Source organism: Apteryx rowi, unplaced genomic scaffold, assembly GCF_003343035.1.
Source record: "Apteryx rowi isolate R43461 unplaced genomic scaffold, aptRow1 scaffold_232, whole genome shotgun sequence".
Classification (NCBI taxonomy): domain Eukaryota; kingdom Metazoa; phylum Chordata; class Aves; order Apterygiformes; family Apterygidae; genus Apteryx; species Apteryx rowi.
In genome coordinates, this window is record NW_020448664.1 from 201,333 (window position 1) to 228,939 (window position 27,607).

Genomic DNA, 27,607 nt, shown 5'->3' on the forward strand with positions numbered 1-27,607 from the left:
GTGCAACAAGAATTTTTCTCATTTTGAAATTAATGTTTCAATTTAATAAGGGAGCTGGGAAAATGGTTGAATTTTGCACTTACTTTATTATTATTTTGAAACTTATTCTAAACCAAAACACCCTGTTTTAGGCAAATCTTATATTTCTATTTTAGTTGGTCCACACTTGCACACTGGATGAGTACTTCTGATTTTTTTTTTTTTTTTTCATCTAGGTCAACTAAGTACATATCAGTTATGGGTACCCATCAACAACTTCGAGATTAGTTGTACAGCTGGCTTCCATTGTGTCTTTTTACTGTGATGCATTACACCACAATAATCTCATGTTTGCTGTTTGGTAGAAATTATCTCTTTAACAGGTCCAAATTATCAATAATAATTACAACTGGATGCCTCATAGAAAGACAGTGTAACTGGAAGAAGTGTCTTGTGGGTAACTGGAAGAAAAATAAATAACACTAAGCAAGCTGAAAACTTATTCTCACTTGTGTTTAAAAAAAGGAGGGGGAAAAAAAGCTCACACAGAAATCCCCCCAAACTAAACTAAATTAGCTGTCCCTGTTGCCATTGTGCCAATAGCTGAATCAAATTAAGTTGGTCACTGGGGTCAGCAGCTAACACCTTTGAAAAGGGGAGAGATTTTAGAACATGTGCGTAAGTAGAATATAGCAATGCGTCAGTGTCTTGCCAAGATACCTGAATTTGTCTGTCATTATCTGCATGTGCTGTTTTGAGAATTACCCTTTTCCAGTCTAAAAGAAATGTGTGCTTTCCAAGGAAAGGAGTAGACACTTTTTAACATTTATCTAGAAATTTAATTTACTAAAATATTTTAGTACATTTTAGTAGTGAAACAATGAGTCAAGGAAAGAACATATAATGATAATAAAGAAAATGATTTTTTTAATGAGAATACTAATTCAACAAAAACTGAGGTTTTGCTCTTGTAATGGTATACCTCTCTTGAAGATTATTTATTCTCTAAAATCAGCATGAACCTTTGCATGTGGCTATGTCTCACAGCAAGCAGCTTCAGAATTCTTTGGTTAGCTCTGGAAGCCCATGATAATTTCAAAATTAGCTTGTCTTGATGCTACAAAGGAAGTTTTACTGACTACCAGTTCATCAGCAGGAGTGGGCAGTGAGATAGTGTGTGGAAGGTAAGAAAGAACTTAAAGTTCAGAAAAAAATAAATATATCTTATTGTAACTTTTGAACTCTGATTTGTAACTTTAAAAAGTTATTTTATAAAATACACATTAGCATAGATATTGCTTTAAATTAGCAGTCTCCAGAAACACAGCTATATCTTTTCTGTTGAAAACCGCAGCTCAAAATGGTAAAACTACACTTGTTCATAGGTTGAACATGAGCTGTGCTCCCAAAAGATTTTGAAAAACGTTTTTGATTTTTTTTTTTTTTTTTTTACTTCCACTTGCCATAGAGAGAATACAGTAAATACGAAGTCACAGTACAGTTTCCTCCTTCATAGTTTTATGGGTTTTATTCACTATAGAACAGTGAACTTTATCACTGTCAAGCAAAGTTTAAATACTTGAAATTACTTATTAAATCTGCCAGTGGACCACAGAGCTGACAGTGTCCCAGATGATAACATTGTTAAAGCAGTATGGCTGCTAAAAATGCAATGATCATGGTGGATGTGCGTTCCAGAAAAAAGAAAACTTCACAATGTAGAGAAATGCTGTCTACCTCAGGTTTGTAGGAATCTGTTGTATAGAGAGCTGTGGCTTGGCAGTGCAAAGTTAAGCAGCATGTTAGAGACTAATCCCTGTACTTTTTAAGAAAGCCTTTAATTCTGTTCTCAATTTAACTTCTTTTGTAGGAAAAATAGTTATTATCACTTGTTTTATGGGGAGAATATCATCCAACAATATGATTTGAACAGAGGAAGAAAAACGTGCAGTTTTACTTAGTAAATAATGTCTTATGTCATCCAGTGCATTTCTTGAAGAGGAAGAGTGCAGCCTGTGTTATCCGTAGTCTTGTTCAGAACTAAGTCAGTGCTCTTGGTGCCCCAGTCTCCAATGAATGAACTCTGAGGGCCTAACACTTGCACTGTGGACAGCTATGGGAAGCGGTTTACCTGAAATATCATTACAGAATGCTGCTATGCCATTCTTAACTTACTGTCATAATTGTCATTGTTTCATCGGCTTTTAATGAAGTGAGAACTAGAAAAGTTTCCAACCTATGTGAAGTCTCTGCTCTGGGACTGTGGCGTGGAGCCGAGACCCTGGTGTTACAGAAACAGAATGTTGAAATATTTCTGGTTTCTGAAATGTTACATCAGCCTACTGTACCCTTTCTCTTTGCTCTTTTATTTAATGAAGTTGCATGACGACTTGTAGTGCAAGAACCAAGTCAGTGGTAGCTTTGCCAAAAGCTTTGAGTTCCTTTAGGATTTCTCTCCCTTTCTGAAGCATTGTGAGAGTAGTGCTGGAACTTGCTGCCAGTTGCTGCAATGATTCATAGTGGCTTAGGCTTCTTGCTGAGAATTAATAATGACAGCTCTGTTCAGAAGTTTGTGAAATTGAAGAGATCTGGCACACTACAAGGAGAAAGCAAGTAGGCTGTGCTGTGTGTAGGCTTAAACCTAAAGAAATTTGTTAGCTGATGCAGAGCTAAATTGTTACAGCACAAGATATGTCATATATTCGTACAGTTTTTGAAAATTTGGAAGTGGTGAAAATAAGTTAATTGATTTGTTTTACCTGAGAGATGTTGGAGCAATGTATGCTGCAGATCTTATTAATGTTATCATGTGGAAGAAAAACTTCAAAAAGAGAAAAAAGTTATTTGAACATAGTTATCATTTGAAGAGCAGTAAACATGAGTCCTTTAGACAATTATTTTCCTCTAGTAGTATCTTTAAGTTATTACCTCTGAGTTCAAAGTTGTACTTGCTTTTTTCTTCTAATCTGGAGGCAGTAAGGTGAATTCAGTTTAACAGTCTTGTTTGTCTGTTGTAAATGTCAGTCCTCCAGTTTGGAAATACTGAATGCTTTGCTTTTAGAACTAGTTTCCTGATTCATTCTGCCTGCCCCTCTTTTTTAGTAAAGAGAAGTCAGGAGTAACTTCTTGCAGAACCTTTTTACTACCAAATGTAAACTTGGGTGGTAAATCTGAATTAATTCTGTTGCTGTACAGTTCTTTATTATTGTGTTTTTCAACCAATCTTGCTTTTGTGTCTTTGCAAGAAAATAATGCAGTCTTTAGCACTCTTCCCTTTCCTTTGTATTTTAGAAGAAATACCTTCCCCTGGAATTCTGTTTTGTAGAGGTTTACTCATGATTGCCTGTGTACCACTCAGTTTTTGTCTGGGTTAAATATATCCTTTACAGTAAAAACATAAGAACTTGTTCTTGAACTGTTGCTAAATTCCCATCATGAAACGTACTTTTTTTTTTTTTTTTTTTGATGGGGGAGGTTATCACCAGTGACTCTTGTGAAAGGCTGAGGTAGAGCAGGGCTAACATAAAGGAGAATGATATCAGACCTTCAAGTGACACCTTTTTCCTGCTTCTTTCCCTCCACAGTCAATTAAAAATGATAAAATGCTCTTGCAGATGTATCTTCACTCAGTATGTATCACAACAGTACTTTTTTCCAGTGGCAAGGAAGAGATCATGTTTATTGACTTAAAAAAAAAAAAAAAAAAAAAAAAAAAAAAAGGAAGAAGTGGGCAGCAAACAAATGTACTAGCTTTTTAGCAATATCTTGTGAAATGCAGAACATTTCCTACATTTGTGTTTATCACAATTTCTTGGAAAAATTGAAGCAACATTCTGTCTTTAAATGTAGGAGAAAGCTTACAGGAACAGAATCTTTTGACCTTATAGTGAAGAGGAGATGGTGATATGTGTATACCAAAGAAATCGTGTAACTCTTTCCTTCTGTTTAAAAATAAATTGAAAATGCCTCCTATTGTAGTTAATTTGCAATGAAATTCATTTAATCTTCAAGAAAGTAGTAAGTCTTGTGAAAACTGGAGTTGTATTCTGATACGCGTGTTCTGACATGGAAAGAATAAAGTGAATCCCTCAAAGTTCATGTTGCTCCTTTGGGAGTTTCTTGGAATAGTCTGTCTGATATTTTGAAGCATGTAATGCTTTGATTTCTAAGTGCTAAACACACTTAGAGGAAAAAGTACTCAAAAACAGTTGCTAGCTTAGGAATGCTTGTGTTTTTATTTTTCATGAAAATTAAGTTTAACATATTTTGTTGTGGAGACTAGTTGAAATCGGTAGAAGCAGAGTATCGCCAGATTAAACACACACTGGAGAAGCAAGATAGTCTGTGTTATCACGAATGGGCATTATGAATAGACAAATCTACTGACTTCTGCATGTATTTAAAGTTTACAGCAATTTGGGGTGGTTCAGTTTATTTTAAATCTCATATGTTCAGGGTAAGACTTCTTTTAACCTTGCCACTAAATAGCAAGTAATGGGGAAAGCGGGGCTTTTGGAGGTAGGAAAGAATGGTAGTGTAATTTAACTATGGCTTTATATAGTTGAATGATTATAAACCTGTGGTTTAGACTGCAAAAGGAAACTTGTTATTTAAGTCTTCAAAACTTGTCAGAAATAGGATTAAGCATTAATATTGCTATATTTATTATGAGTACTTTAACTGAGTAATAAAAATTGGTAATGTGCATAAATGCATCCTGTGAATTTGTTCTTCTTGAATACTTGTCATCCAGTAAAGGTGACTTTTAATGGAGCCTTCTTGTACACATTATCTGCAAATTATACCCAAAATATGTTCCTTTGTATTCTGTGAGGGTGAAAGCCTATGGTTCAGTGAAAAGAAAGTAAGCACAAGAAAGTTAGAGAACAGGAGGGAAATTGGTACAGTTACCAGGAAGGAAAGAACAATTAAAAATACTTCTGGATTGTTTATAAGAAGATAGGCAAACTCAAAAATTCATAAGGCACTCTTAGTGGCCTTGGTATCCTTAACACTTTGGGTATTTCAGAATAACACTGGTGCTGCAAGCTAAAATAAGCAAGTAGTAATGAGAACTTCCACACATTTGTGTTGTGCTTTGCAGATACTTGAAATGGCTTTAGTGCCTGTATGTTGTAGCTGCCTGTTGAAAACCATGAGAATTGTAGGTATTCAAAATCTGATAAAAAAATGAAGTCGCTCACTTCTCACTCTTGTCGGTTTTGCCCAGAGTTGCTAATCCCTCCTATCCCCAAGCTCAGTCAAGGGCATATTAAAATGCCAGTTATTCTGTGACTAATGGAGGCAGTGTAGAAATGTGCTGTATGAATGTGTAGTAACTAATAACTTGAGGCAGAGGATACTTAATTTCAGTTCCAGTTGTTTGTTTTATCCAGAACTGTGCCTATTGATAAACAACTGTCTTCTTTACTCTAAGTAAATGGCCTGAATGGTAAAGATATGCTAGTTTCCGTGTAATCATAAGCAATCATTTGTGCGAATTGTTTATAAAGCAGTCCTGAAACACGTGAAAAACAATGTTGCACCTTCCCAGAGTTTGGTTTTAATGATGAAACTCTACAGTGATACATTTAGCTCAACCTCCTCCCAGAACTGACTTTCTGTAGATTCCCTTCTTAGATGGACTGAAGTAGTCACTCATCTTTCTTGTCAAAAATATATTCCTCTTTATATATAGGTGGACTAATAATTTAACTGCCTCTGTGAATCATGAGAACTTTTCTAACCCTCTAATCAGTGTGAGCAGCACCTGTTTAGAAGGTGAGTTTTGAGAGACCTATATGAGCTTACTTATTTTAATCTTTGGTATTTATTTAATTTGCATCCAATTATTGTGTGAAAATGTGAATATAATGGCTTCTCATTAAGTTGTCATTTTCCATATACTCAAGATATGCCAACTGAAACAACTTTCCAATGTTGTACAGATGATTGCGGATAGGCAAAGTGCATGCATCTCTCCCTGCTGCCTCTTTTGCCCTGAACTGTTCTGCAAAACTGATGTTATAATCATTTGCATGTGATGACTGAAATATTGCTAAGCTTTCTCAGACCTTTCATAATACTAAATCTTGATTAAACCCATACTTTGCATCTAACCTTGGATTTCCCATTCTCTTAATATAACTCCACTAAGATTTCTTACCATTGGTTTGTGAAGTTCATTTTTGCATATCTAATATGCCATTACAGAGATTAGCACCAGAGTGACTTAATTTAGGGAACACAAGTGACTATTTCATTATAACATTAAAAAACAACAACAACAACAACCCCCCCCCCAACCTCCACACATTCCCCCCTTCTATCCCTTCCTTTAGCCCTCATTCACCTTTTCCCTTTTTCTTTTTTTTTTTTTTTTTTTTTTTTTTTTTTTTTTTTAAACTCACACTTTGTTTAAATCAGGACTGGATGCTGCTGGAGAACTTTTTTGAACTGAGCCTAGCTGGATGCATCTTTTGTCATCATATGAGCCAGGGCAAATCTCCGAAATAGACTCCTCTGTTTGAAAAGCAACTTTGTAGATAGTGAATGGGCAGTTAAACTACAGCACTTCCGTGAAAGTACCGCGCTGACGGTGGGAGTTGGTTATTAGTTGCTCCTGCATGTTTTGACTTGCTGAGTAACATCACACGTTAGCAGTTATTTCAGGGCTGTACTATGCCCTTTTATACTTGGAGGAAAAGTGGGAGGAAGATCAGATTGTGATGACTAGGATTTATGACTATGTCTTCCTCTTGATGCTTTGTATGACACCATTAAATAATGGTACTGTAGTTGGGGGCTGGGAGGGAGGATTAAATCTACTAATGAATTCTTATAAGAGAAAACAGATTAAAACAACTCACTGTGTTAAACCGAATACACAGTATAGAAATAGAAATTGAAAGATATTCATATAACTGTTGAGTTGATTTCCCAACTGAAATTGAAATCTCATCATACTAGGTTACGTCCCTTTTGTGGGAACCCTTGGCCCAGGATAAATTTTATTGTGGGGATGTCTGATAATATTTTAAGATATGCCTTGGATTTTTTGCACAAGCCTGACTAGAGAGCAGTTCTATACCACTGTGGCCACTGCTGTTAGTGCCCAAGCTAGTACAAATGAAGGTAGCTCAGGTGTGTCCATATGTGTATGTCCTTATTTTGTATCATTTGTAACTGTACAATACAAAATATGAGCTGCAGTCATGTTTTGTATTGTTATGTGAGAGAAGTGTGAGACAAGATAAGTTTTAGTACGTGGGTCAACAGCAAAACTGCATTCTCTTAATTCCCATGCTAATGCCTTCCATCACTGAAAAGTGCAATAAATCACTTGATGTGTGTTGGTCTGTGAAAATAATTTGATTTGTCTTTTGAGTAGAAGGTAACTTTGGGTTCTAAACCCACTGTTTGGGTCCGTAGAATTTGCTTGCAATGCTCCGTTCAATGTGCCTCAGCAGAACAACTTCACAGTCAAAGAAACAGCACTTTGATTTATTCCAAGTGTATTAGTGTTAGAAGCGGAATGAAATCCAGGCATCTGCTTTTCAGAAGTCTTGTGTATCTTTAGTTCCTATTAAAGTCAAATGGAGTTGTTTGGTCCTCAGCTCTTCTGAAAACTGGGTCTAATTTTGGAAGGAAAAGAGAGGAAGAGAGCACGTCTGATCCTTAGAATGTGTAGAATTGAGGCAGAAGCTTGTCTTGGCTGTTTGTTCTCTGCTGCCTGGGTTGCGTGATTTGGAAACAAGCTGCTTCTGAGAGACCACTTTTTTGCCCAGCAAGCTACTGAATATATTACAATTATAGGCTAAAATAGTGGTGAAGAATATCTTATTTAATGGAATTATAGCAAGGACAAAACTGATGAGAATAGTCAGTACTAGGTAGTATTTCCCAGCATAAGTTAATCATTCAGTTCAGCTCCCCTTGCTTATTTTTGAAAAGGACCAAGATGAATGCAATATATTACATTGCTTTTGTAGTGCCAGTTTGGATTTGGTTTATGTTAATTGTATCGGCATTTACAAGTGGATCTGAGGTCCTTTGTGATGGCCACTGGACAAATAAAGAGGAGATCCTCCTTTTTTTTTTTGAAGTGATTAATAAAGAAGATGGTATACTGAGGAAAAGAGAGATGGCTAAATGCACATAAAACTTCTATAGGAGTTTGTTTCAGGGTTTTATTTCCTGTTTGGATAAATGTAGTCTGCCCTTAGTGACCTGCTCATTAGGTGTGTTTTTGCCCATTTTATTGAGGAGATTGTGATAGACTTGGGCCTTGAAAGGCTTTAAGAGCAAACGAACCTCGAGGATTTAAAAAAAAAAAAAAAAAAAAAAAAAAAAAAGGAAAGGAAAGAAAAAAGGCCCTCGAAAAGAATGCCCTTGGTAGGGTTTCACTAAATCTCTGTGCTTTCCTTCCTATATTGGGACCTTAAGCACAGAATGCAGTCTTCCTACTCAGGAAGCATCAGTGTTCACTGAAATTCTTGCTTGGTATATATTTTCTGTTCACAGAAATAATTAAGAGTATTTTCTTCAAATGTGGGTCAAGTAAGTTGATGTGAATTCTACTGTTTGTGGGCATTATATACAGTCAGATTCTTTCAATATTATACTAATTTCTGGGGTGACTTCTTAGATGTTTGTTTTTACTTTTAGAAGCTCCATAAAGCATATGATCTCTTCAGGAGAGTACCTCTTTACCCTAGTGTTGTGTTGCAATAACTAGCCAGCAGAGACATCTGAGTGGGAGCTTTGCTGTTATGGAGGATAGCTTTTGGAAGGCAGATCATTTTTCAGGTCTGTTATCCTCTGGGGCTTCCTTGTTTCCTTCTCCCTGATAAGTTAATAAAAACTAGGATTGGTGTGCAAGGTGCATTGTATTTCTTGGCTTTTCTCCCTTACCATAGCATGACAGGTAAGGTTTAGGCAGTAGGGAATGTAGGATTCTGATGGGAATTTTGCTGGAAGTTTGAATTATTATAGTTTAGTTGTGACAGGAGGTAGAGAAAAATGCTTACAAAGGATGAATGTGAGCCCAGGGGTATTGTTGCCTGTAGGAGCAATAGAGAGAGGACTTTCCAGGAGGCAATTCGGGCAAGGGAATCTAATTCTTACTTCTGTGTTGTCTTTGTGCGAGCCCACCCCTTGCTCCACTGTCTGTAGTAAGATTACACTTAAGTTAAATTCTGTGAGTTCATTACCTTTAACACTTATGTGATTTTTTTTTTTTTATGGAAAAGATTTCTTGCTCTGTTTCTTATTAATCGTGAGAAATTCTAAATATATTTTCGCAGTAGACATTTGAAAGCCAGCAAGGAGAAAGCCTTTGAGTTGAGATGAGCATCTTTGTCTTGTAAATTTTGTCAAGGTTAGCTGAAGTGAATTAGAAACAATTAAGTAGTTTTGACTTTTTAATCACAGTTCCTTGGTAAAATTTTGGCAGTACGTCATAGTAAGTGGATATTAGTATATAAAGGAGTTGGACCAAGGCTACCATGTAGCAAGGAGAAATGAGCCAGCTTTTTCTTCATCTGATAAGTAAAACATTAGTGATGGTGATCAGTAAGAGGGAAGGAGATGTGTGGTGTAGCTTGTAGAAGGCAGAGCCTGTTTATTTCCCTCCCCCCCCACCCCATAAAAAATAAACATAGAAAATTATATTGGAAATCCACTAAGTAATTTGAATTTCTTCTAGAAATATGTTTCAGAGGGTATTAATGGCCTACAGAATACCGAGTGGCTATCCTTTTATTTTAGATTTCTGAAAATTTAATACTTAGCAGTCTTTAAACCTGTAGAGTTTTGCTCAATATCCGTGTCCTCTCTTTAAACATTTCTTCATTTTAGTTCTAGTATGACAGCTTTTCAGAGCAGTACTTTGTTGCAACCAACCCAGAGCAGTGTGGAAGTGCCTGATTATTGTGTCCGCAGCTTTTTAGAGTCAAAAGTTTCACACACACCTTTGGGTTGATGGATTGACAAATACTTCAGTGACAAAACCACATTCTTGAATTTTCCAATTTATTCGGAACTTTTTTGTATATCTCAAGAGACAGAAATAGTCCCATTCTCAGAATAAATCATCTGGGGGAAGCGGTTTTGCAACAGCCCTGAACTCTTAGCTTCTAAAATTTATCCACTGGGCAATTAAAACTATGTGGCCTAAATGTACTGTGTTCTCTGTTCAAAACTTGAAAACAGAAGAAGCTTTTGATACCCTTCAATTTCTAAGGTTTTTCAAATGAGAATGGCTTTCTGGCAGTCTGAGATTCAGTTCTACCTGCCGTGTAAGAACTGCTTTCTCAACATCTTGTCTTCTGTAATATGCAAGAATTTGGCACTTGAAGGCTAGTTTGGTAGGTGATTGTTCCATATGGTGAGACTCTCCAGAAGTGAGTTATTGCCATGCTTTAGTCCATTGAAACTGTCCACTTCGAAAGGATGAAAAGGAAAATCTTGCTCTGTCTAAAATGTTAGAATTAATTCTGCTACCTCAGACCAGGGCTGCTGCTTTAATAGCTTCTGAAGGAAATGATCCATTGCAGGGAGTCTGGGTGTCATTTAAGTATCAGATAGGTGGTTACAAAGTGTGTGTGTTTGTTTCTTTTAAGCCCTGAAAATTTCTTCTACTGTTTAGAGAACTGAAAATTATTCCCTTCTTTCAAACTTCTACCCTCTTGCTTAGATAGTTACCAAGGTACTGTCACTTGGAACTAACATTGGTTTTAAGTCTGCTTTTTAGCATAGTTTTAGAAATTTAAGAAGTTACCATGTAAAAGGATTTAGACACATGCTGTAAATCTTAAGTGGAGCAGATTCATTTTTACCAGATATTAGGCTTCTTTTTTCAGAAGCAAATGAGACTAATTTATATTTATAGATACAGACCAAAATAATTTGAAAGATTTCTGTCTTCAAGTGTAACTTAGTGTGTGTTAATTTCCTTTAGATATTCACTTAGACATGACTATCACAAAATAGATTTGGAGTTTATAACATTTTTCTTTATGGAAAACTGGCAAGAAACTGGATAATTTCTCCCAAATTACTTTTAAATGTATTCAAGTAGTTGCATAGCTTTTGACATAGTTTCAACAGTCAAGGATGAAATTTCTCTGAAGGTCTTCATTTTTGAGCAAAATAAAATACAGTTAGATGAGAAATGGAGATACTACAAATTGAATTTTGGTCTGTTAATGGAAAGATCTTTTGAAAGTATGTTTAGTTATGATACAAAGTTATGTCTTTAAGAACTACGATGTGAATTTGTATATCACTTCAGGTACTCACGTATTCTCTACACACATTTTCTCTGGGATTCAGAGCTGTGTGCATCTCTTGTTACAGGAGCTTTGGGTCAGGCCCTCAGAGTGTCAATTCAGATTTTAAAATCCAAAGAAGTATATGAGAAGAGTCCAATTAACTTCCAATATGAAGCCATTTTAATTGTTAGCCAGGTCCCTATTATTCTTGTTAGTATAATAATCTGGAGGCCTTTAAACCATCTTATTTTAAGAACTGTAAAAAGAAAGCTCTTCATTAACCCGGAGAAATTGGCAATTAGAATGCAAACACCTCTGAACATTGCAAGAAGTCAAGAAGACAGCAGCTACGGTGAAGCAGAATGGTCTGTCGGGCAACCTCGCCTGAGAGCTGGACAGTTCCCCAAGTCAAGTATTTTCTGAGGTCACCTAAAATTACTGGATGTAGTGTCGGTCATAAAACTAAAGCACTTACAAGAAAGGAAATAAATAGGCAAACATTTTTAGAAACAGCTAAACTAACTGGGTTTAACTTGCTGATGCTCTATGGTATGTTTTTTTCCTGGACAAACAAAGTGAAAAACACAGCTGATTGAGGGGGATTTTCGGTAGTAAATGCATTGCTTTTATATTTTAGATTAAGAGAATGCATTATGATGATAGAAGTGGGTCAGGTTCTGTGTCTCTAAACCTTAATTTCTCTGAACAGAGCACAGGAAATAGAGACTGGAAGAGTCAAATTGTTAACTAAGATGGCTCCTCAGCAGTAGGGGTGTAAGTATGGTGCTATGTGGCACACTAAGAGATTGTACCTGCTTACTTGTGTACAGTAACATCACATAGAACTACAAAACATCACACAGAACTACAATATGGCAATGCTAGGTTTAACTCCAAATATAATACATTGTTTTTTATATTTGACTAGTAAGAGACAGTATTGTCTTAATCTTCAAAAAAGAGAGTGTATAACTTGAATTATTGCAGTGTTTTTTATTCTGTTTTTTAATTTTATTTTAAAAAATATAATTCCTTGGGAACAAGAATTAGTATTTACTAGGCTTGTACATCCTCTAAGATAATGAGGCGTGACCTCGAAGCATCTTGATGCTAGCGTACAGCGCAAATTAAATAACCTATGTAGCACTTTTAGAAGGTAGAGGGTAAATAAACAGTATTTGCCCTTTCCTCCCTGTTCTTTATCTATCTCTTTCTGCTCTATTAAGAGTGATGTAAATGCTTTTTACTCCAAAATTTCATAGTAGATTTTCCATCAGCCAGATTCAGATACATAGAATTAAACTTGACATGTTTCTCTTAGAATCATTGTGGGTTCCAAATTATACAAAATTTGCTTAAATGAAAATCACTGACCTATACAAAGCCTTACAGGTGATGGAATAATCTTCTTCATCCTCACAGTTTGTTTATTTACAAATTTAAGGGTGACTGTTTTGTTAGCTAGCTTCTAAAGTACGTATAATTTCTCTCTTCAGGAACATATTTTTAAACAATAAATGAATTATGGCACTTAGCAGACAGCTTCCCTTCTGACCTCTTCTGAGTTAGCAGGAGACCTACTTAATTGACACACATAAAGTCATTTCATGCCTTAGCTTTCAAAAATATTTTAGTGGGTCAGATGTCTCAAATTTCATTACATCTGTTATTTGCCTTTAAAATATTAATGTACTGCTCATACAATATGCTGATTAAGACAAGAAAATGCTGAGACAAAAAGTTTGTTTTACCAGTTACAGTACACAGAGTTTCTCTTTGTTTAGTTACATGTCTCAAACCATATTAAATATTCTAAGACCTCCTGACTTGAAGTCTGTTCTTTGAAAAGGCAAGGTTTGAATAATCAATACAGAAATCTATGACAGATTATGCTATGGGAGGAGAAGTGGGTTGTGGACTTAAATTTGGCCCCAACCTGGGGCATGCAAAGGGTGTGGGAGAGATGGTATTTTTGTTGTCATTGTTGTTTGTGTTTCTTATAGTTGTCCCTTCAACCTACCGGATGAGTTGACTGTGCTCTCTTGAACTCGGTGGGGTAGCCAGTAAATCTGTGAAAATGAAGCACTATTTTCCCCCCCCCCCCTTTCTTTTTCTTTCTTCTTTCTTTTTCTTTCTTCTGAAATGCATGCAAGAAGTCCAGGAATCATATGTGACCATTTTAAGCAGAGATCCTAAGACATTATACCGGGCCTTAAGTTTTTTGTATTTGTAGTTTAATCATTTCTTAATAAACAATAAAACCTGTTCTAAATTTGAACAAGAGAGAGGCTGTAAATTTCAGTGAGTCAGGTAATCCTATTAAAGAAAATGGACTAATTATTCTTGCATGTTTTTGGAAGTATATTGCTCTTCTGCAGGATAATTCTTTTACTCAGTGTTCATTACACTCACTTTCTTCGTGTGTTTGATGTGAGATGTTTGTGTCAATCATTTATGTAGTAACCCATGACTCTTGGGTTTCTATTCATTAATATATTTTGAAAATTAGTTATATAAATGTATAAAATTAGAGTTAAATTTTCCTCTAACAGTATCTTAGTAACAGTACCAACTTTAAGGCCACAAAGTAATGCAGGGCTCTCTTTAATAATCTTGGGCTCACTTGATAACTCTCCACTAAGACTCAGGGTAATTACTGCCACATCAGACTGAAAGATGGATCTGATTAAGGTTGACCAGAGTTGGGATAGGAGTGTATCTTTGAACCAAAAGGAACAGGAAGCTAGGACTGAGGAGGCCCTGGGGGGAAGCCCTATTAGCAGCCAGTTCTGAGGAGAAAACTTAAACTAAGGCTGATGTTCTGTTACTGAGGTATTTTTTATTACCAATAAGACCAGACCCCAGAAGAACGGGAGAGTTTGGATATATGCTCTGTGTACTTTCTTTGAAGACTTTGTAGGAGCTTGGGCCATTCTCAAATGGTGTCTTTTGTCTGTCTTGCTGGAGGAGGAAGGGGCAGTATTTGTATTTCTAACTGTAACTTAGTCTCCCATTTTGAAAAAATCATGACATCTGATACATAGTGGTGCCAAGACGAGAGTTTGCCTCTGGTGCACGGATTCAGATTAGAAGAGCAGCTGCACCTATAAATACTTGAAACTGTTTAGAAGAGTTGTAGTACTGGTTGCTCATCTAATTTAGGTTTATGCAAAAGTTTTCCAGGGTCCATTGCTTTTTACATAACTCCCTTTAAGGAGAGCATCTAAGTGTGCTTGCTATGTGTTCCCTACACCTCAGCCCTACTCTGACTACTGCTTCCTGGAGATAGTCTTCTTGCAGCCCAGTTGTCACTGCTGGAGGGTCAGCAAAACTGCTGAGGTGCAGCAAATGCCCCTGGCCTTCCCTAGGAGCCGCTGAAGCGGGGACAGGGAAGAATGGACAAGCCGCAGAGAGGGAGAGGAGTGGGAAGCCTCATCTGATGCGATGGTTCATCTTGTGTGTGTCCTGCTTGTGCTGAGGCACACTGCAGTGGTTTCCAGCCTGTGATGTCCCCAAAGTAGGTCTGTACTTTAAGCATGTAACTTCTCACTTCTGTGTTGAAAAAGCAGTAAAGACAGTAGGCCTCTAATATGTTGTCAAAAGACTAAAAATTGCCTATTATTAGGCCTTAGGCAATTTAATGTTTGTTTTGAAACTGCTTCAGTAATAAGTATCTCAAAATAAATTCTACAGGAAACAAAGAAGTGGAGAAAAATATAAAGTAAGTGTCATGGTAATAAGAAGGTATCTTTAAAAGTCTTTTTTTTTTTTTCCAATGCACTCTATTACCTTGCTTGTCTTAAAAATATAGGCTGTTTGAAATCTTTTATTTTGTAGGGCTGAGCTCATTTCAATAAATCATTTAATCAATGAATAAGTGTGGCATATATATTAGGTTGCATATTTTGCCCATTACAAAAGATAAACATTTCTTTAAGAAGATCTTGTGCTTCTTTTTTTTTGCATCAGGCCTTTGATAAAGTCAGACAAGAGAAGTACCTGGGGTTGTGTATGTGTGGTTTTTGGTTTTTGTTGTTGTTGTTTTTCTTTTAATAAATGCTCATCTTGTGCTAAAAATACCCCTAAAACCTGTTTTTTAAAAATTGCTATTTTCTTCCTCTTTTCCTTCTGTTGCTTGAAAAGCCATAAGCAGGCTGCTGAAGAAATAACTAGTTAAGAACATCTTATGTTTGGGCTGATGATAACACTTTGTAGTGTCATTATCTGGAGTTACTGAAGCACTGTGCAGGAGTGAGGAAAGTCAGGTTGAATTTTTTTATTATCGCTTTCAACCTTTGCTATGGTTCCAATGCTACTCTTTCAAGGCACCGAATTTAGTATGTTCCAGAGGCAAAACTGGCTTAGGATCTCTTCCCTTGTACTTTCGTAAGGTTGTGATTATATGGCCACTTTGATCCAGCATCAGATCAGGCTGCTGCTGAAAGTAGTGGTCCTACCTTCTTGTCTCAGATATCTAACTGCTTCCTCCTTCCCTTCTCTTGTACCGGAATTAATGTGCCTGTTGATGTGCAGTAAGCAGTCAACAAGTTGATCTGGCTGAAGTCTAACTCTCAGATGTGATAGTTTTTGAACAACATCCAGTTTGCTGACTTGTCTCATGTGCAGCTGAATGAACTCTTGCATAAAGGAAGTGAAAGGAAGGAAGGGCTGAAACAGAGGAAGGGTGAAACAGCTTTCAGTTGACAGCTGCCTGAATTTATTCTGAATTAAACTGGCTGTGTAACCACAGCTCTGAACCCAATCTATGGCGGCTTAGTCTCTTCTTTCAAGGGCGCACTTATTGTAAATGTACCTGCAGCCCCTGATGGCAGAAGGGAAGGCAGGCTGTGTCTATCTTGCTTCTCTCTCTGGAATAGTAACTGCTAATTCACACAGCCCTGTGCATGAAGCAGACACAGCAAATGTGACAGTACTCCTGAATGACTGGGATTTAAGGCTAGAGGATGAAGGTTGTTATAGTTGCACATGGAAGATTTCCATTAAAATTTGAATTTTGTTTGTCACTGTTGACACTATTTGCAGTATAACTCAGCACAAGAAGTATGAAGATGAAACACAAAATAAAATAAGTAAGGGTTCTTGAGTGTGAGGTTTTTTGGGCGGGGGGAGAACTAAATTGGTACAGCTTCAGTTGCACATAAGTGTGGCTGAAAGGTCTTTGCAAGCCATTTGGCAGCAGAGAGCAAAGTAAATTTTAAGGCACTGTGTATTTTGTTTAGCAAATTTCAAACTGAATTGATCTGAGACAAGTTTAAAATTCTGTCCGAGAGCTATGGTTGAAAGCTCTGAGTATTTAGATACAGATCATTTCGACTGAGGTCAAATAGAAAGCAACTAGGTGTTTTTGAAAACTCATAAGGTCAAAAAAAAATTTTTTTTAAATAATGCATTAATCTCTGCCTTTGAATAAAATTATTCATGGGCCATGACTGGGACAACAAAAACTATACCCAAATGACAATCCACTCTGGGTATCCTCACCCCTGCTCCCCAAGAATGAAGAAGGAGGAAAACCCTAAATTCTACAGGAAAGAACGTGAATTTCCAGCAGCCACTTTTGTTTTCAGTGGTCTCACACAGGCACAGCACAGCTACAGAGAGAATTTGTCCTGTAGTTGGAGCTTGGCTAAACTTTTTTTTTTCTTTAATGCATGAATTGGAACAGAAATCAGTTCCTTCTAATCTCTGCAGAGTTGATTCAACAGAAATAAAAAATGGTAAATATATTTTCCTTTGAAAATAGGCAGGTTTTTAGACTCTAAATGTATGTGGGGCTATAGCTATTGATTAAGGAAGACAACTCTTCTGCGTTCACATTTCAAAGTGTAACTGAATCTGCAACAGAAAGCTAGCAGTGTGACTTGCACAGAATAGTTTTCAGAATCAGGAACTCTAGCAGGTATCTTCATTCTGATTCTGGAGTAGAATCTTCATTTTTTGGATCATTATATAGCAGTTATCAAGTGATAAATGTTTTAAGACATTCAAGAATGCTAAAAAATAGTAAAATTCAAAGCATACTAAAGCAAAGAAGACAGACATTCAGATTGAGTGTGTTGCAGGTGTAGACTAAAAAAAAAAAAAATTTCCATTTAAGGGCAAGTGCTTGTAATATTGAAGGTTTTCTGTTTTTCCCAAGCAGGAGAGCCTCTTTTTTTTCCCATCATAATTGCTGTATATGGTAGTAGGGTGGTAGGGAAGGATATCTGAGAAGAAAGATGTCTGTGAAACTTAACAAAGTGCTTGGTCATTTTTCACTGGTGTGCTGATGCAGTCGGGGTCTTTTTAGACAAACCAGCAGCCAGGTCAGCCAGAAAGTAATTGTAAATGAAGAAGACTAAAGTTTAAAAAAAAAAACAAAAAACAAAAACCCAAACACAAAAAACCCCATGAAGACACCCCCTCCACTGCCTAAGTACCAAAATCAGCACAGCAAAAAAAGAAGAGAAGTATTTCCTTCTCTATCTTCAGCCCAGATCCTGTGGAATCTAAAGACTGAGGAACTCCCAAAGATGCTTGGGACAGTAGGCAGAGGTAGGCTCCTTTGCAGGGAGAAAATAGGAAACATCCTTTGACCCTACCTTATGTTTGCTATAATTTTTTTCCTGCATGCACAGTGTCTGGAGTTGAACTAACTCCTGCAGGATGTTTCTCAAAGTGAGCTATGCCTCAATGATTATAAGAAATAAGATTGTTATGACACAAGAAAGTGAAAAAGATTGAAAAGTTCAGACATGGGGTATACTCAAGAGCATATGATGCAAGTTTTAATTTTGTAATATGCATTCAGGGCGGATGCCATAATTGGCCTTTTGATGGAGTATAGTCAATAGAAAACTTTAGGTACAAATGGACCTCTGGAGATCATCTAGTCCAACCTTCTGCTCAAAGCACATATGCTCTTCATGAATACAGAGTGATGCCAGCTTCCCAAAAGAGATTGATGGCTTGGACTTGCATTACTTGAATAAAAGTATAATGGTTATTTTTGCATTTGTATTAATATTTGTGTCTGAACTCAATGTGTGTGCCATAAGTCTTAATATGTATGTTTATCTGTTTGCAAATTTATTTTCCTGGGCTGGAAAACTCACTCTGCTTTCAAAACGTCTTCCTAAACTGCTTTAGTGATGTTTTTCTGGAATTCTTGCTGCAACTCTACTACTGCTAACACCAGGAAGAGTGGTACTGTTTGCAGACAGTTTAACTGTATTGTCTTCTAACTCTTAATGTGAAAATAAGCAGCCAACACTTTTCTCTTGTGCTTCCAACCATTATTAACTGCAGTAGATCTGAGCAGGCACTATGACAAGGAGATAAATATTTTTATTTGTCCATCTACAAAGTCTTATCCCCATCTAAGAGAGTCTTAAATTGAGCATTCCACTGGCATTGTTTGAGATAAGATCTTTCTTAGTCAAGTCTAGTCTAGAGCTGATGCTAAACCCTCTATTTTTTTAATTATTTTTTTTTTTATGAGGGAGTGAGGAGTGCACAACTTGCTGCATTTTTCCTTAAATATTAGCCCTGTTTATTATCTGTATGCATGGAAAAGATAGCTCTAGAGTTAGCTCTGTCCCTTGTACCGTTAATTAACCCCCCCTGCCGTGGGCCTAGATGTGTGCTCTTGCTGTTCAATGATGTGTGTGAATTGACTGAAGAACATACTCTCATGCAAGCGAATGCAGAGGGAGAAAAAGCCTCTAAGAAACACAGAAAAAGATGATGGGATAGCATGTGGCTTCGTAATCTGTCATGCTGAATGTTAGCTAGAGCTTGCAAAAATTGGGGATTTCACTTACAACAGATAACTATAGAAAGGCATGGCTTACCATTGTGCAATAACAACTGGTTTTGTTTTTAATGTATTACTGTATCTCTTTAGGAGCAAACTACAACAGTTAAATATTTCTAAGCTACTGCAACTTATCTTCAGTACAAGTAATTGTTGAAGAACTTATGCTTTTAATACACAGATGAATGCAGTCCTAAAACACGACAAGATCCAAACTCTGGGAAATCAGTAAAGCTTCATAGTAGCAAAGCTGCCTGTAAAGTTTAGTGAAAGAGAAATAAAATTGTTCTCTTGGGGTATATTTTTATTGCATAATTAACCTGGGCTTGTTCTCAGGAGTTGTCCCATTCCTACTTCGGTACCTACTTCTGCACATCCCACTTTCCCTGAAGTTGGCATGGTCAGAAGTTCGCCTTAGATGCTGCAACTAGGAGTCTGTGTTAAATGTAGCTGGGATACATTTGAATGTATCCTTGTAATCAGTCCACTCCCAAGAAGATTCATTATATTGTGGTAGTTTTCCAGTGACTTTTCCATAGTTTCCCTTATGTATCCTGCAGGGCAGACAGGTTCTAAAACCAGGAAAGACATATATAGCACTTAATACAAACAACCCAAAAGCAACTTGTACTAGGGCCTGAAACTCTGTTGGCAAATTGTTTGTAGTTTGTTACCTATGAAGAGATAATAACGTGGGTATAGCAACACAGCGCTGCTGCTCGTGCATCGACTTGATGAACCTGGATGCCAGTCATTCTAGTGAACCGCAGTGATAATACGGGGTGTATCTTATCTCACCTTAAGGATGTGTTGGTGCAGAAATTAAAGTCCTTGCTATGTCCACCTAGAGGTGTGAATTTTAGCCTTGCTTCAAACTCCCACCAAAAGCCTCCCATATTGTCTCTGCTGTATGTGACTACCTGGTCATTCAGGCTGGGCAGCCATATGTGCTGACTGTATTGGTTCTTTTGTGTGGCTTTGGCTAGAGGGACCGTCTGGCTATAACAGGGCTAGTGACCTAGATGCCGGTGGGCCCCTGAGCTTAAAGGTTTAGTCAGAGTCCTATCATAGTCCATGCATGTAAATCTAAAGTGACATGATTTAATTCTTGACCAGATTGCTAGCTGGAGATTAGAATCTGGATTTTGCTTTAGTGTAAGCTGGCAGATGCCTGTCCATGGTTAGGATGCATGCTAAGTCATGTTAAGACCTCCAGTGTTTTCCCAGAGCTTATGTGCTTTATCCCATCTGCAAATTCTTTCAGCTTTTGCACAGTTGACTGAGAAGTAGTCAAAGAGTTTCAGTCCAAAGAGCCAGGAGGTATTTCCCCATATGCTGTGAAACAGGGCACATCAGTGCAATCATGGCTGTGTAGAGAGGGTATGTGGATGCTCTGTAATATAGATAACCTGCAGAGCATTTTAAAGTTTGATTTCTAGTGCTGCTGAAAGGATAAAAGTTCAAAGGGAAATTCTGGGTTTTCTGTTTAATTAGAGTCCCCAAAATACTGGTTCAAAATGTAATTATACACATGATAAAATGATCTCTACTATTTACCCTAAAGCATCCCAGCTGCTCACAGAAGGAGTCTCACCTGCCTAGGAGAAGCAAAGAACTGAGAGGGTACTAGGGAGAGTAGGTGGGAGCAGGGAACTACAGTTTTGGTCACCTTCACTGTGAAGTTTATCAAAACAGAAGAAAAGGTTGTTTATAGTCTGTATTTTCCCCTTACTATTACACCATATTCTCTCTTCATTGAGCACTTCTGCAGCAGGTTCTGTTCAGTGAGTAGGTAAAAAAAAATCATAGTCTGGAAGTTAGCAACTGCTCTGAATTTTAATTCCTGCTTTCCCATTATTCATCGGATATATGTAGGAAAGCCTTTTGCTTCTCTGTGCCTGATTCTTGATCAATTAAACATGGCTTAGAATATTTCATCAAGTGACTAAGTCACTGAGATATATTCATTTATGTTTACAAGCTATTTAGATTATGTAAAGAGTCTATGTTACTATTAAATATAAGTGATCTAATGCTACACATACTGGCACAGATACAAAATTATCAGAAACACTGTACTGTCCGTATAGAATATAGCTATGTATAATTGTTACCCCAGAACATTTTCTAGTTTTTCAGAAAGAGTCTTTTTTGTAAATCCTTCCTGTCTGTAGAAAAACTCTTCCAGATATATCCTGGCCCTTTCAGTTTTGCAGGGGAAAACATGCATAGAGTAATAAAAGCTTTTTCATTAGGCAGTTTATGTTGTGCAAGATAGTGCTGTGGAGTGACATCACTTAAATAGCATATATAAGGAAAGGAAGGAGGAGTGCTTCTGCAGGACCCCTGCTCCTTCCCCCGTAAAAGCAGTTAAAAGACACTTTGAAGCTAATTGAAAATTTAAACATTTTAAGATGTAGCATTTTAACAATGCATACTTCTTCTCAAACAAATATGCCTTAGTAGTAAACTAGGGTGTCTAAGCTCAGTGAAGCTTCTTGCACCAGGACCATCAGTTCAAAGAAAATTGATCAAAGACTAGCAAACGGAGTTTTACCTTCTGTTGAGTTTAATGAAGGCGTAATCTAGATAGAAAGAATGACTTTATATAAGATGTTTTTGTGCCGGTTTGGGAGGATGTATTGTTTCTTGGCTTATTTTCTTCAAGTGTGCTGTTATTAAGAGTTGTCAAGATCAATCTGCCTTTGAGCAACTGATTTCAGGTTAGAACTGGATTTCAGCAAGTGTTACCATGATGGGTTTATGCTAGCCTGAAACATAGTGCCCAACCATAAAGCTTTGTTACTGTGTGACAAAGACAGAAACAAATTTACAGCTGTTAACCACAAACCCAGACTTTCCCTTTCCTTGATTTACTGCAAATTAAATTATTGCATGCCTGATACAAATCATTAAATGTATATTTTAAGATTCTAGAAGAGTTCAATTTTTCATTGTTTTCTTCATGCCTTTTCACCATTTTCTTCACACCCTTTCTACAACTTATAGTCTGAGGGGTTGGTGAAATCAGTAGAGAATTGTCCTTCAGGTTGCCCAAGTGAAATGCTAACATCAGTACTCCTATTTGATTTCAGGATGTTTTCAGATCAGCAGTGTTAGAGAGAGTAAAAAAAAAATACAGTCAGGATGGAATGTTTGCTTCTGGCATCATCGTTTTTAGATATAAATATTCATATTTCACCTGGAACAAAAAAATGCTGATTTTTGAAAGTGGGTCATTTTCTTTCAAAATGAATCTTTTGGCAGTTTTCTTTGCATGTAATGCTGTGTCAAAACTGGGGAATTATGTGACAATGTTTATCTGTAGGTGTATTCTCTCTTTTCCATCCGGATTGAGAACTACTATGGTTCAAGCATTGTTCTCTTCTGCTAGTGAACATCTGGGGAAAGAAGAGAGTAGATAGGAAATTCCATATGTTTGTGTTAATAGGTAAAGCTCTGAGTAATTTGGGACCTTTATCTAAAGGGTCACTTCTTTTCTTGTGTCATACAAGTCAGTGGCTATAACAGAAGTTAGTACTCACAGAAAGGGTGTGAGGGAAAGGACTGGCAGTTTTTTCACCATGAAGAACCATCCGCATTGGAACTCATACCCTCTGAACTATACATATTAGAATTTATACTTCTCATTGTATTTCCCAGTGGTGATGAAGTGGGATGGGATAGGTATCCAGGAGTTAGAATGCATAACTACAAAGATTATGATGACTCAGGAAACTCTAAAGACCTTTTGGCATTACAGATCAAAGTTACTCTAAAAACTCAAGTGAAGAATGCTGCAAATGTGAAAAAACAGTATATTGTGATATGGACCTTGTTTTGCATTGTTCTGCTGCTTTCTTATTCAGCTTAGCTAATTCATTCAGATGTAATCATGTTGGAAGTCAAGTAAATGAAGATTCTGTTCCCCAATGCATCCAATGAAAATACAGAAATTGTTCCAACACGTAGAGTTGTAGAATGTAGAATTTCTACTTTGTAGATCTTACTTCTGTAGAGTCAGTTATAAAAAACTGTCCCAATTAATTTATTAATGTTTGTGTGGTACTCTGAAGTATTAAATTACCTCGTAAGCAATAGGGATAAGGTAGTGTTACAGCCTGCTTTGGTTGCTCATATATGACCAAGGGCAAATTCTCTTATAACACAGTTGGTTTAAGATAATGCTGTAGTGACCATTCAGTATCTGGACGGCATCTAGATGTGTGTAGTTGGAAGAGCTGGCTGTGTAGACAAGTCTAGAAATATAAACACCTATTTCAGGACAAGGCCTCAATGTTTAGTGTGAATGTGAATATGTGAATGTGGAACATGTGTTCATGCTTCATGTTGCTATGAAATGAAGTGTGGAAGGGAAGAAAATAGAGACACATCTACTTTTGGTAATCTTCACTCTGACAAACTCACTTAATCTTAAAATGTTTTGAACTTCTTCAGGGGATTTTCAAGAATTCTAGAAAATTCCAGTTTTTAATATCCTCCAGTGGATCCTTCATATTATTTTTTGTTTCTCTTTCATGATGGATTTTCCTTTGATATGAGAAAAACTCTTAGGAAGCAGTGGAGACTTAGTAATAGATTTTAGTTATTTGCTAGTTAGTAAGAAGGTGTTTTCATCATTGTGTGTGCCGAAAGGACAGAAACAGAAAAAAGAAGAGAGAATGGCACTTTTACAGCTAGAGCTTTGCCTTAAGGTAGCCAATCTATTTCTCTGTTGCAAGTTACTGCTTTGTTAGTAGAGGGAAAGAATGCATTACATGCTTAGACTACTCCAGTTCAGCCCTGTATCTTATCTCAGACTCACGCAAAAAAGTTATTGTTTAAACCAAGATGCCAGACCGTGAGCAGGAGTGGTTGAAGAATAGGATTATTGTCTCTTCTACCAACTTTGCTTCCACTGCCAATCCATGATCAGAGGGATGGGGCAGGCAGCTGCTGGCAATAACATTTTATACCAGTGCAGTAAGATTTGCTGGAGCTTGTTGATCAGATTCATCAATCTATTTATGCACGGGATTTCCTCTCATGTTACTGATTTTAACAACATAGATATATGTATCCATGGATAGTCCCTTCATTATGGGTTGCTTTTCTTTTTTTTAACCTTTGGGTGCATGTTGTTTGTGAATTCTTAGATGATTCAGTTTGCCGTTTAAAATAAATTAGAAAAAATAACAGGTAAATAAGTGCCATGCATAGAATGATGAACACGCAGATCAATTTACACGATTCATTCAGGAAATTTCAGCGCATTCCAGATCACTAGTTAACATCAGAATAAAAATGCCACAAAAAATGATATTAAAGTTTTTTTTTTTTATTAAAATTCTGACTTGTCGAAATATTGGTATATATGACAGGAGAGTTAAATATACCTACATTTGTGTCACAACATATAGGAAAAAAAAAAAGGTTGGTTCCCACAAGCACAGTTCTACTATGCTCCCTCAACTGACCTTGTGTCATTGGTAACTATCAAACATTCACTTCCTATCAACTGTAAAGACATCCTTCTGTACTGCTATTGCAGAAACTAAGCTGAACTACTTTTATAAAAGACAGATGATTTAAAAAAAAAAAAGTTGTCTTGACTTCAACATAGGAGAAATGTGGTTCAAAAAAGAAAAATATTTTCTAGACAGATATTTCCCTGCTTTTTAAAATGGTAGTATAAAAAGACAGAAGATAAATTAGAAAAAAATTATTCAAAGGTATCTTTCAGAGTTAGTTTGTATTTGATTGGATACTAAGCAGAAATACATAATTTTTGATAAGATAAAATCTACATGGATACATTTAGTGGTGTTTAATAATAAAAGTTTACAAAATTTAAACTGAAAGTCAACTGTACTAAGTAGACCAGAATATTTACATGTTTTAGTCATTTCTGACTAAGGAATAAATCTTAGAAAAAATATATTTGTGGGTATTGGTAATTATTTAGTACAATGCATAGTCTACTCAAGTCCCTCCTCAGGCTTGATTCTCATCAGTTAAAATCAGTAGTTTTTCTTTTCAGTTGAGTTGGTGCAGAGCCAAGCTTCCCAAGAAAAATCCTTGTATCTTCTGAATGTTAATGTTTGTTTAATGAATGTTTTGGAGAGTGGGCTTGGAGGTCTGTCCATTTTGCCCCGTGCAATCTAATGCATGGGGGTGCACTGGGAGAAGATTGTGGCCCATGCATGGTCCCTCCGTGTTTCACTGATGGTCTCGGCTGCTCCTGGTAGCTGGATTCCCCATTTCAGTAACCCCAACTGTGTCTCTGAGGAGTCAAGTATTTTTAGGAGCACTGACCTGGTCCACATAAATGGCTTAAATAGTGTTTTCTGACCTCCCCTCAGGAGGTGGTTGCTCTCCTGCACTGGATATTTCATTGTCTGTGTATTGAGGATACATGAGACAAGACTCTGAAATCTTGTCTCATGATCATCCAACAACAGCCCCCAGTTTTGTCTCAATGGCTGGGGGTGTTGCCAGCTGGAAGCCCCAGGGATGCAGCCGCCTACTCAGACAGTGTGGCTGTGTCCTCAGGGGTAAACCGGGGCATAACTCACAGTGCCAAATGCACTGCAGAAAAGTAGCTCCTGCCTCAAGTGAGGGGAAGGAAGTGCCCCAGGGAGCTTGGGTATGAAGGGGTACATCTGGAGGCACATCATGAGGGGAGGGCAGCCCCAGAAATGGGGAGGGAAATGAACATCTTTTAGTGCCACCTTTGCTGTGCCACAGTTCACTGTGGGAAATTAAGCCTTCCCTATTTGTTGTGGGTTTTTCGCTCTTAGAAGGGCCTTGGATGATCTTCACATGTGATATGACTAAGAAATAGTTTGAATAATTGGACTCTAAGTCTCTCTCCATGTTTTAAACAGCAAGTTTTCCTCCATTGTCAGGGAGAATGAAGCAATAGGTCTTGAAATGGAAAAGGCCAGAGCAGAACCCAGAAATCTGCTGTGGCCCTGGACAGACGGTGCAAAGCAGCCTTTAGAGGAGCATTCCCTGCAGTCATCTTGAACAGTATTGATAGCGTGCTCTTAAAGACATTGAATAGTAGAAAGGTGACAGAGTTGATGACTCTTATAATCACTACACCAGCCAAAGAACTGTATGAATATTACTAGATTATTGCTTTTGATGACCTGATTTAAAATATGGAGGTCATGCATGAATAGCTATGTAGTGTATTACTTTTATTAATGTAAAAATGCAGGCTCTTAGTGGAAGTGGGTGCAGCATTGAACTGTTTTATTGCTCATGATCTCAATTTTCACCTATTCAAAAATGGAAACTCTCAATGACATTCAGAAAGATGTCAGTTAAAAAACAGACCCAGTTCTTTGGAGCAAATACCCGCTGAAGTTGGTGAGAAAATGTCTTACTGAGTGTTGGGAATGAGAAATAAGTGAGTATGTCAGGAGTTAAGTCCATATACTGTATAAAAAAGAAAATAAAAGAGAAATCCTTGAAACACACTGTTAACAACAGCCCTAAGAGGAGTAAAACCAGGCAATTTCTAAAATAACATGACTTGCTATATCTTTTGCCAACTTTTGTAATATGTTCTAGCTGTGTAAAGATAACTTCTGGTTCTGGTCAGCTTTATTGATTCTAATATATTATACAGGTTGCAAACACAGGAATTGCTGTCCAAAATCCCCTTCTTTTAATAACTTTTTTTTAAACTGTGGAACGAGTTGTTACTCTTGCTTTTTGTAGAACTTATTTCCCTCTAAAATATATTTTATTTATAGTCAGCCTGGTTTCATCCATTTAATATTTTGAGAGGAACCATGGAATAAATCTCCAAAATTAGGATTTGCTGACTTTCAGGAAGGTGCTGACTTTTAAGTGCTTACTCACTAAGTGCAAATGGAAAACAGACTTTGTAGTCATTTGGACCATTGTTGAATTTTTGTCTTTATGTAACATTCCAATTATTTTTTAAAGATAGGTATAATGAGGCGATATGTAAAATTATAGCCAATCTTTTATAAAACTTTTCAGTATTTATATTCCAATCTTTTATTGGACTGATATAAATGCAGTCCTGTTTGCTCCTAAACAGTGGGAAAACTTATTCATTAAAACTGAATAATCCTTCTTTAAATTGGGATGTAAATAGTGAAGATTGTCAGAGGTTCGATACTCAGAAAAGTGGAAAAAATTTTTTAGCTCCTTTCATAAGTTCTCAATTTTCTCCGGGCATTTCATGTGATCTTACTAATATAAATGTGTTCAGAAACTACATTTTTATGCTGCTTTTATATGATATCTCCAGATCCATTTGCCAATATTAGGCAGTCAGTCATAAGGTATTTGTCAGATATTGTCTCATCAACTTAAAAATGGCCAAAAATGATCTCCTTTTGTAAAACCTTTATACCATTGAAGTTGGTATACATTTTGCTGTTTATTTCAGTGGGGCCAAAATTTCATCTCTAGTCCTCTTTCCATCTCAGATTCCCTTTGTTTTCTGTCTTTTTCTGCTACCGACAATAGTCTTTAATTTCTATATTATTCAGAT

The 27,607-nt window shown here is 36.8% G+C and overlaps 1 protein-coding gene across 8 annotated transcripts in view; it reads left to right on the plus strand.

The window, feature by feature from the left end:
* The window catches only part of PHF21A (PHD finger protein 21A), a 137,333-nt gene that overhangs the window by 44,319 nt on the left and 65,407 nt on the right, over window positions 1-27,607 (plus strand). The window lies entirely within an intron of this gene.